This window comes from Balaenoptera borealis (assembly GCF_965194805.1).
Source record: "Balaenoptera borealis genome assembly, chromosome: 12".
NCBI classification, from domain to species: Eukaryota; Metazoa; Chordata; class Mammalia; order Artiodactyla; family Balaenopteridae; genus Balaenoptera; species Balaenoptera borealis.
Window position 1 is genome coordinate 42,355,577 of NC_138869.1, and position 11,444 is coordinate 42,367,020.

Genomic DNA, 11,444 nt, shown 5'->3' on the forward strand with positions numbered 1-11,444 from the left:
GGTCCACAAAGCTGGGAAGGGAGCTGGCCACCAATGCTTGGTCATCAATGCTTAGCCACCCACAGTCCCCTGTTCAGCACAGACTCCCTCCTTACCACCTTGATACACACCTTGTTTCCACTCCCAATCCTCAGTCTGCTCTCCCTGGAATGTCCATGTGTCCCTCTCTGAATGGCTCCCTTGTTGAGGGGGCATTGGCCTGTAAGTCCTCAAATGGTTCCCGCAGGGCTCCCTCCTGCCTGGAGCCAAAGCTCAGGCAGGCCCTGCCATGAGCACTCAGCGCAACTGTTGAAAACACACAATGCCCACCCAGGGACACAGACATTCAGAGATATGCTCTATACATCCATACATAGGCTCAGCCTCCAAAATGCTTCAAATCCACAGAACACACTGTAAAAATGGGTGCACACAGCCAAGAACACAGCCTGTCCACACAGACTACAAACCCAGCTCCAAGGCGGGCCTCTTCCCCTGTCAGCCCTGCCCCTCGCTTGAGAGCTGATCCTCCCTCCTTGGGCCTCCCCAGCCTGCTCCTAGCAACAGGCAACAGCTCTAGCAGTTGCCAGGCAACAGGGAGAACCTGTCCGCCCCTTGGAGGCCAGGCTCACCAGAGGTAGGTAGACACAGACCCCAGTCAATGGAGGCGAGGCAGGACAGGGCCACTGGGAGGCATGGCTTCCCCCAGCCCCAAGCCAGTTCCTGTGGTATTTGCACCCTTCCCACCAGTTAGCCACCCGCTTCCAGTTAAGTGCTCTTCCTACAGAGTCCAGCAACCTCTGCATCCAGTGCTCCTGGCTGCTCCCTCACCATTTTCATGGGGGTCCCCGGGGCTACTGCGAAGTCTCTGCTCCTCCAGTCACACACCTCCCACTCCAGGGGCTCAGAGCCCCACAGGCCCAACTTCTCCCCCGATCACCAGCCCCATGTCCACTGCTGCCCTGAAGCCCAGACACTTCGGGTACCCCCAAATAACCCATGTTCCTGGGCTTTCCACTTTGTGACCTCCCACCAGCCAGAGCCATGACCCTTGCTCCCCACCCCTACATCCTGTTAGTTTCTTCCCCTCCTTAACTCCCCCTCAAATACGTCCCCATTCTCTATCCCCACTGTCCCTTATTCTAGGCCTCCAGCCTCCTCCCTGGCTCTCCTGTTTTTCTACAAGCCATCCTCTACATGGCAGTCAAGGGGATCCTGCTGAAAGAAACCATATCACTCTCTTGCACACAAACCTTCTGTGGCTCCCCAATACCCTGAGGATAAAGCCCACACACACTGCTTTGGACTGTGCAGGGGCAGAGGTGGTACAGTGGTGGTTGACAGCAAGGACTCTGAGGAGCACTCCACAAACTTGCCGGCTGCATATTACTTTGGACAAGTACCAGAAACGCCTTGTGTCTCTGTTTTTTGTTGTTTTGTTTTGTTTAAATTTTTTTTTTTTTATTTGGTTGCACTGGGTCTTAGTTGCAGCACGCAGGATCCAGTTCCCTGACCAGGGATCGAACCCGGTCCCCCTGCATTGGGAGCTCGGAGTCTTTTTTTTTATAAATTTATTATTTATTCTTTTGTTTTATTGTTGGCTGTGTTGGGTCTTTGTTGCTGTGCATGGGGCTTTCTTTAGTTGCAGCCAGCTGGGGCTACTCTTCGTTGCGGTGCGCAGGCTTCTCATTGTCATGGCTTCTCTTGTTGCAGAGCATGGGCTCTAGGCGCATGGGCTTCAGTAGTTGTGGCACACGGGCTTAGTTGCTCCGAGGCATGTGGGATCTTCCCAGACCAGGGATCGAACCTGTGTCCCCTGCATTGGCAGGCGGATTCTTAACCACTGAGCCACCAGGGAAGCCCAGGAGCTCGGAGTCTTAACCACTGGACCACCAGGAAATTCCCGTGTCTCAGTTTTTTTTATCAGTAAAATGGACCTAACAGTAATAGCTATCCACTACACTGGCTGAGGTCACGGCTAAGGGAGGAAATGTAGGTAAATGTTCAGAATGTGCATGGTACACAAAACGCCCTCAGTAGGGGTGAGTTGTTATAACAGTTATTGCTGCCAGGCCCCGTAGGGGCTGTCCCCGACCAAGGCCCACCTCATCTCCCTCCATTTGCAACACACCAGCACTCCAGCCATCTGATTTGCCTTGCTCTCCCCATTCTCTTGCACGTCCCCCATTCCCTTCCCCCACTTCCCTCCTCCCAATCTTTCATTCCCTGGCTGTGAGCTGGGCATCTCTGACTCCCATTGTCCTGGGGCTTCCCCTCCCCAGCCAGATCCCACTATCCCAGTGGTGAGTCTCTCCCACCCACCCAGATCTCTGATTCCAGACCCCTTACAGCATAATCCTTGAGGGTAGCAGGTAAATATTTGTCAAATGAAACGAATGAATCACACAAAGTTTAACCCACCCTTCCAGGGGTTCCCCCTGGAGCGGGGAGAGGTGTAAACACTAATCCTGCCATCACTATAAAAATATTCGCCATAGTTGTTTGTGCAGAGACGGGAGAAACTCATGGTGCCTGGGAAGGTCAGGGAGCCTTCTTGGTGGAGGTGGTGTGGGGAGTATTAGAGGGAGAGGATCACTGAGGGTAGTGGGAACAGGGACTGGGAGGGTGGGTTCGGGAACGGGCTGGGGAGAAAATCAACGGTCAGAGCTAGAGAAACACCTGGCTTTGCAGCTGAGGCCACTGAGACCCAGAAGGGGTCAGGACGCAACCACTGTCATCCAGTGAGGGACATCACAGGCATGCTGCTTCCTTTACACTTGGGAACCCAGGAGTCCTTTCATCCTTTCAAGAGACATTGTTCTGGGGGCAGAGGATGGTTGCCCAGTCAGGGCTTCATGGGCACCAAAGGAGGCATGACTTGTGTCTGTGCATGCTGGTCCAGCAGCACCTGAACTAGACCGTAAAGGACAGTAAAATGACATTCGGCAGAACTGAGGATGGCATCCCAGCTGGAATGGAGAAGTGGCAGCTACTGGCTTACCTGGACAGCTAGGATAACTTCGAGGCTCACCACAGGCCACAGAGCAAGTCCAGCTTGTCCTGAGCTCCTGTCGTGCACCAGGCTGAACAGGGTGAGGAACGGAGACCCTCTCAGTGGGCTGCGACACTCCGGCCCACAGACTCCAGGAAGGGGAAGCTGCCAGAACTTCCCCAAAGGCAGTTTCGGGGTGGGTGTGTCTGCCCCCACCAGAGTCCAGGAACAGGCAGTACCCCACAGGGATGCCAAGTCCAGGATCCTGGCCACTCCACCTCCATGGCTCTCAGATGGCAGGGAGTCCCCAGCTAGACCCTGTACAACCAAATCACAGCTTTGCAGATAGGGCCGTCCCTCCCTACAACCCGGAGCCAGGCTCCACCTCCTAGTATATCCCCTGCACTTCCCCTTTCCTGCTTCTGAGCCCAGCAGCACTTCTGAGATTGGAGTCAGCCACCTTGCACTCTCTGCCCCTTCCTTCCAAACCGCTATTCCCAGGCTTCTCTTACCCCCAGAGAAACAGTCCCAAGCCTGGCAGGCCTTGGGGTCCAGGGTCCACTTTCACAGTCATCCACCTCCTTCAATTGGCTTTGGCCTGGAGAACTCAGGGCCCAGCACTCCATGCTCAAGTTTCTGGGGGCCAGGGGATTCCACCTGACATGGGCAGGAGGCTCTGAGAGGAGGAGTCCTCCGTTCAACTACTGTTTGCTGTGAAACTACTGTGTGCCATTGTGCACTGCCCTTCAGGAGTACACCAAACATGTAAACAGGGAAATGAACTCCACTGTTTTGGAGTAACTCAACAGGGTGACACGAGAGCCACTGGGAGGTGTATGCAGGAGGAACAGTCCAGGGGCTTCCCTGGTGGCACAGTGGTTAAGAATCCACCTGCCAATGCAGGGGACACGGGTTCGAGCCCTGGTCCGGGAAGATCCCACATGCCGTGGAGCAACTAAGCCCGTGCGCCACAACTACTGAGCCTGTGCTCTAGAGCCTGCGAGCCACAACTACTGAGCCCGCGCGCCTAGAGCCTGTGCTCTGCCACAAGAGAAGCCACTGTGATGAGAAGCCCATGCACCGCAACGAAGAGGAGCCCCTGCTCACCGCAACTAGAGAAAGCCCGCGCGCAGCAAAGAGGACCCAACGCAGCCAAAAATAAATAAATTAAATAAATAAATTAAAAAAAAAAAAGGAGGAACAGTCCAAGGAGGGGAACTCTGAATGATGGGAAGGGACCAACCATGTGACAAGCCAAGAGAAGAGAGCGATAGGCAGAGGCAACAGCAAGTGCAAAGACCTTGGGGCGGGAAGGGCCTGAGTGTTCCTGGAACAGAAAGGCCAGCCTGGCCAGAACAGCAGCCAGAGCAAGAGGGACTGTGAGGTGAGGGAGGACAGCCATGAGGCATCAGTGAGGCATAGGGCAGGCAGGGGGCTCCCCAAGTGCCCAAGAGATGCTGAGGTAGGAGTTCATATGAGCCTGCAGAGGACACCAGCATCTCCAAGCCAGTGACCCATGTCTGGCCCTGAAAATCCAACTGATCCTGGCACTCAGGGTGCTGCTGATGTGACTGGGGGAGAACTGTCCAGTGACTTAGCAGGGGACCCAGGGAGCTTTCAAGGCTTTGGGTCTAAGACTGAGCTGAGCCCCCCTCCACGTCCTTGAAAAGCTCTTGTCCAACTTGCCACTGTGTCTGTTACCTACGCAGCCTCTGAAGGCCACCTCCCCTGGGTAACCCAGGGTCCTTAGAGGGCCTGGGAAATGATAATCAGCCCTATCCCTGGGAGCCACTCCTCTGCTCACCTTGTTGCCTAGACTTCCCTGCCATGCTGTCCAAAGGCTGGGGCTGGTAGCTTCTCCTGCAACTCGTTAGGGCCTTCATTAGCACTGCTTCCTGGAATTTAATTTAATGAAGGAGCAAAAACAGCCCTGATGAAGGTAATGCAACAGCAAGCAGCCCATGAGATGCCTCCAAGGCCCAGCCACCAGGGCTCAGGAGCTTCGTGTAGATGGTGACCAGGAGTAGAGGGGGAAGAGAAAGGGGACCTGTTCTGGGAGAGATGCCGGTCACTGAACCCTGGAAGCATGGGACATTGCTCTGCAGTACTGCAGGGAACAAATGCTGCCACTGAAGCCAACTAGACAGAGTTAGAGGAATAAGCCTGGTTGGGGATGGCTTCAGGCTGCTGGAGAAAAGCTTTTGAGATGCCCTGGGCCAGCACCGTCTGTCAGAGCACAGGCCCAGCTATGGGCCAGCGCCAGTGGGTAGTCAGGAGGGGCCAGATCATCAGGGCCAAGGGCAGGGAAGAGTTTAAATTTTATTCCAAATGTGATGGAAACAATTGGAGGGTTTTGGGGAATTCCCTGGAAGTCCAGTGGTTAGGACTTGGAACTTTCACTGCTGGGGCTCAGGTTCAATCCCTGGTCAGGGAACTAAGATTCCACAAGCTGTGCAGCCTAAAAAAAAAAAAAAAAAAAAAAAAAAAAAAATTGGAGGGTTTTTAAGGGCAGGTGACATGATCTACTTTTCTAAAGTTCCCTCTGACTATTATGGAGAGTGTGGCCCCTGTGGACAAGAGGAAAGGCAGGGAAGGAGGCACGGGGTGACCACCATGTGGTGCAGGAGATGAGGGTGATGGAGTGACGCCTATGGGGACAGGGCTGTCCCACATCCTCTAGGAGAGGCTAGCTGGGGACATGTGGGAGGCAGGGCATATATAACTGGACTGAGCTAGCTTCCTTCCAGCAGGTTTGGGCTGACTAGTCCCCTTTCAGCCTTCTCCACAGGCTTGGCCTCTTCTCCAAATAGACATGGCTCAAACATTTAAAGAAAATCTGTTTAAAGGGTTCCCCAGGCCCCTATAGCTGTTTCCCCAGCTCTGTGCACCTCTCTACTCCGCTGCTGGAGTTCCCTTCCCATTTCTCCATCGCTGGGAAGCCTTCCTTGCCCTGCACCCAGGTCTCGGGCAAAGCCAAGCTTCCCAGGAGCTCCAGGACTGTATTTCACAAGGGAAAATGCCGGAGGCTCAGATGTGGGGCGAGCCTCAAAGACCAGAGCCTGTCCCTCAGCTTTCGGCCTCTTGCCACCCTGTTCCCACCCCTGCCCTAGTACCCCTTAACACTGCCTGCCCTCGGCCCACCGCAGGCCCCTCGTTCCCTCCCCGCTCCCTATTCGTGACTTCCCTCCCCAAGTTTACCACCCCCACCTCGCGGCCAAGCTGAAACCGGAAGCGGCCTCTGAGCGCGCCGCCCCGCCTCTTCCGGGGCTTCTTTAGGCGGGAGTGCGGGGTTTGGGTGGCGCTAGAGGCAGGGCACGGCTTCGCGGGGCAGCGGCGCCTCCTAGCGGGTCTTTGGCGCAACGCCGGAGCCGAGGCGGGCCCAGAGTCCGCACCTCCCCGCAGTCCTCTCCTCTCCCGACTGGCGCTCGCCATTACCCCCACCAGGCCTGCCTTCCCGTTTCGTTCTGCCTCCAGCCCTGGCCCCCGCCTCCATCGATCTGCCCACTCGGTGGCCAGCGAGGCCCTCCCTTCATAGGGCAATAGCCGTTCGGTGTCCTCTGGCTCAGAGCCGTCCGTGGCGCCCCATGGCCCTTGCCCTGCTCTGACCCCATCCCTCCTGGCCTTCCTCCAGCCTTAGCCTCCCTCCCGGCCCATCCTCAGAACGTGCCACGACACATGCCTTCCTGCTTCTTCTTGTCCTGGCATCTTCACCGCCTCCGTTCCAGGATGTTCTGTAGCCTCCACCCGCCAAATTCACAGTGGAGATTAGACGCTGATTTGGTTGACTATCCCGGTGGGCACTTCCCCTGCTTCCTGAAGCTGGGGTGGCTCAGTGCCCATAGTCTGCGCTGAGCCTGGGGCCGCGTGCCGGTGCGATTTGGGGGCTCCGGGTGCCTTGCTGAGCTTGACCCCAGAATAGATGTGGGCAGCATAAGGAGAGGAGCTGGGCGATGCTTGGTGGGGCTCCCAGAACGCTTGGTCAAGGGTGGGGCTGGGACTCGGCCCCTTCCTCCGCACCAGGAACCCCTCCAAGGTCAGGCAGCTCATGGGGGGCCCAGGCCTGGCTCCCTGAGGACCCGGCCAAGTGTGGGACTGGCAGTTCCTCACCTGCCCAGGATGCCCAGTGTTGAAGCCCCGGCCCTTCCCTTGGCGACCTCACCCTCCCGCCCCGCCCCGCCCAGAGCCTTCCTGCCTGCCCTCTTCCCATGCGCCAGCCAGGACGCCTTCCTGGACAGCCTTGGAGCCTCAGGGTCCCGCTTCACAGCCATAGCTGACCATCCCCACCACCAGGTCCTGTAACGTGTAGGGTGGGTCACTGCGCCGCCCAGACTCTGACCATTGACCGCCAGGGGGCAGCAGAGGCCGCCTTCTGTGGATCTTCTGGGGCGGGGGTGGGGCGGGGGCGGGGGCGGGGCGGGGGCGGGGGCGGGGCGGGGTGGGGGTGGGGTGTGCGGGTTAAGTCTAATCCTGTCCAGGTCCCGCTGTGCGTGGCAGGGCAGGTTTGCAGCCTTGTATGGTTTTGAAAGCAGTTTTGTTCTTTCCGATTTTTCCCAGGGCTACTTTTTCTTCCTAAGTAGCTTGCAGTCTATTATTACTGTTTCACGTTGTTTGAAAGTTAGTTGCTGGATGACTTTAAACTGAGGTCAAGGTAGAGATCTGAAAGAGTCTTCTGGGTCCCTGCATATGCTCCTTGATGTCCTTGGCTTCATCGTGGACCCATGATGTTCCTAGCTACCAGCAATTGGCTTGGCCAGGCCAGGCTGTGGCCACCCTGCATGCTCCCTGATACGACTGCCCAACCTCCGCGTACTGTCTTCCAGCTCAGTACTTCCAGGGCTCTGGCCCAGAAGTCCTTCACCTGCCTCCAACCTACCACCCTGCCAGCTTCTTCCACTCTCTTACCCTCAATAGCTGCTTCTTCCCAGTCTTCCTTAAATGCCTCTGTTGGCCCTGCTCCTCTCACTTCACACAAACTGTCTACACTTTTTCTTTTCTTTTCTACCTCTCTTTCCTCTACCCTCTCCAGGCAGGCTTGCCCCTCCCTCCACAAAAAAGCCCTGGTCACGGTCCTTAGTGACCTACACGTTGCTGGACCCAGTGGTCTGTGCTCCACCCTCTCCTCCTTGAGCAGCTGATGCTCGTCTGGTTCCCAGGAGCCCGCATTCTCCTGGGTTTCCTCCCACCTCCTGGCTGCTCCCTCCAGCTTTTTTGCTGGTTCCACCTCATCTCTACCTCCTAACAGAGGAATGTTCCAGGGCTCAGTCCCTACTGCTGCCCTCCTCCTTCCAAACCCATCTGCCCCCATCACATCCAGGAGCCTGGCTTTAAGTACCAACCCACACTCTTTACCTCCCAGATCCAAAGCTCCAGCACTGGTCACTCTAATGAACTTGAGTCACACACCTAGCAGCAAACATGGCATTTCCACTTTGATGTCCAGTCAGTGTTTTAAACTTTTCATGGGCAAAACTGATCTCCCTCCCAAGCCTACTCCCCCCCCCGCCTCCCTCAGCAGATACAGTGGCAAGTTGGAGTCACTCTGGACTTGTCTCTGCCCTTCCCGTCATACGTACCCAAGCCATCAGGGAACCCTTCAGGATATGCCCAGCGTCTCACCCCAACTCTGCCGCTACCTGGGCTGAGACACCTGATATGTCTGTCTGGAACAACTGTAGTAGCCCTTGTGTCAGTGTCACCCTTGGCTCCCCATCTCCCACCCCAGAGTCTAGTCTCAATGCAGCAGCCAGAATAATCCATTTAAAACCTAGAGTTGCTACTGAGTCAGATCCTGCCCCATCCTCTGTTCAGGACCTGGCATTGGCTCTTGCCTTTTCCACAGAAAAATCCAAAGTCCTATGGTGGCTGGCATGGTCCCACAACATCCCCTCATTAGCCCCCAATCGCCCCTTCTACCCTCTCCCACTTCTCTCAGCATCAGCCTCCATGGCTTCCTGGCTGCTCCTCTCCCAAGCCCGGCACGTTCTGCCTCAGGGCTTTGCATTGGCTGATCCCTCTGGCTGGATGTTCCCTGCAGACATCTACATGGCTTCCTCCCTCTCCAAGTTCTCATCAAACATCCCTTCCTCAGTGAGGCCCACCCTGACCCACCTCCCAACCCTTGTTCTTTTTTAATTTTATTTGGCTGCACCACGTGGCATGTGGGATCTTAGTTCCCCGACCAGGGATCAAACCCGTGTCCCCTGCATTGGGAGCACGGAGTCTTAACCACTGGACCGCCAGGGAAGTCCTCTAACCCTTATTCTTCATTGCCCTTACCATGCCATTTTTACTCCCTATACTACTGATCATCTGCCAACAAATGATATAACTTACTGATTATGTTTCATGTTTCTGGTCTGAATCCAATCCCCCACCTGTAAGTCCAAGGAAGGCAGGGCTCTTCACTTTGTTCATTGCTGTACATACAGGTGCTAGAAGAGCGCCTGGCACATAGGAAATCTTAATAAATACTTGTCAAATGAATGAACAATGAATTCCTTTTCAGTTGATAGGCGAATGTGTGCATGTGCACACAGGTGAGAAGGGTGCAGGCAGGGGCAACTGCTGGTCAGGGAGACCAAGGCCTATGCTTTGGCCCTTTTTCCTGGTCTGTATTATCTTATTTTTCTGTTACAAGCAGTCATAAGAAAAGCGGTGAAAAGAAATATTGACGACCTCTGTGCTGCTCTAATTTTGGGTTTTTTTTTTTTGGCTGCACCACACGGCTTGTGGGATCTTAGTTCCCCGACCAGGAATTGAACCTGGGCCCTCAGCAGTGAGAGCACAGAGTCCTAACCACTGGACTGCCAGGGAATTCCTGCTCTAATTTGTTAACATTTCAGATTTAAAAAATTTTTTTCAGAGCAAATTAAAAAAAGCAAACCAGAAGAAAAAAGACCTGGGAAATTCTTCAAAACATACAAAAATGCTTAGTGATGACCAAGGGCCTGCAGACCCATCCTCGCGGAGGCCAAATGGCTGGAACTTGACAGCCAGAGATACTCATTTTCAAACAGTCTTGTGGGCACTTGACTTTTTGATATAGTGTAGTGGCCACACTGCCTGCCCCCTTCCCCCTGGAGCCTGCTGACCAGCAATCAGTCTGGAGGAGAACTTGCTTGGCAGGCAGAGATGGCCTCCAGGGGCCAGGGTCCTTCCTCCACCCCAGCTGTGTATATGTGGGTGAGTGTGTAAGTGTGTGGCAGCGGGGACGGGTGGGTGGAGCGACTGTCAGCTCATCCCCCTGGTCTGAGAGGCCTGAAGCCAGGCTTGGGGTCTTAAGAGATTCCAGGCAGTCCTGCTGCTGCTCTGACCTGCAGCCTTCTTTGGATGGAGGGAGGTTGAGAAAAGATACCCGGGGTCTGTCAGCAGGATGGACCCTGCCCTTTATTGCCTCCTACTCCACAGGAGCCAAGGGTCTCAGGCAGGGCCATGGCCTCACCTGACGAGGAAGACGCCAGAGACCCCCAGAGGGCAGCCCTGCATGCCAGGGGCACTCTGGGCTGCGGCCACCTCTAGGCCAGTGTCCAGCTCTTTTCTGGGGCCACGGGGCTCCTGGGTGAGTCCCCAGGCTGGAGTCAGGTGCCTGGGGCTGTTGAGAACCAGACTCAGGAAGCCCCCCTCTGATCAGCTGGCACTGCCATGGGCCTAGCAGCCACCAGCTTGAGGAAGTTCTTTCTTCAGGGTTTTCTCAAGCCGGCAGCTGCCTTGCCAGTTCAAACTGGATTTTTCCTGCTGCCCTTTCCCTGGCCGCCTAGCCGGGTTCGGGGTCTCTCCTAATGAGGGTTTGATGCCAAGGCCTGGGCAGCTCCGTCCTGCTGGGTCCCAGCTGATTCAGGCCTGCCTCGGGCAACGGGCAGCTTCCCAGTCCCACCCAGGCCAGGCCACCTGGGGCTGCCCTGCATGCTTGCAGCTCTTGCCCTGCCTTGGGCTCCCCAGCTCAAAACTCAGGTCCCACATACAGGCACTCACTAACCCACCTTTATTCGTAGCAGGTTTTACTATTAATAAAAGATGAGTCTGACAGGGCACAGGACCCCTGGACTTTTGTCCCCAGACTTAAGGCATTGACAGAGGGTTGACATGGCACCTAGGGAGGGCAGGGGGCCCTTCTGCAGGGCTTCTGCAGGGCTCAGCCGCCCCCAGCTCAGACCCTCCCTGGAAGCTGCTGGGGATGCACCTCACGTTGCCTCCTTCCGGAGGCCTCTCTCTGTCCCATTTCCTGGGGCCTCATTAATTCCTCCCCACCTCACCCCGTGAGAAAGCAGGTCTGTGCTGAGCCTGGCCCAGGCCCAGAGCTGGGTCTCAGCACACCACTGGTTGGTTTGGGAGGCAGGGGGCGGGGTGGAGTAGGGGACTCACCCTGTCCCCACCCTTATCCCAGGGAAAAAGGCAGGGCAGGCTTCCATCACCAACCATGTCCCGGCTCCCACCCCACTTTCCAGGAACCCAGGGACCATGGAGATCAAGAATA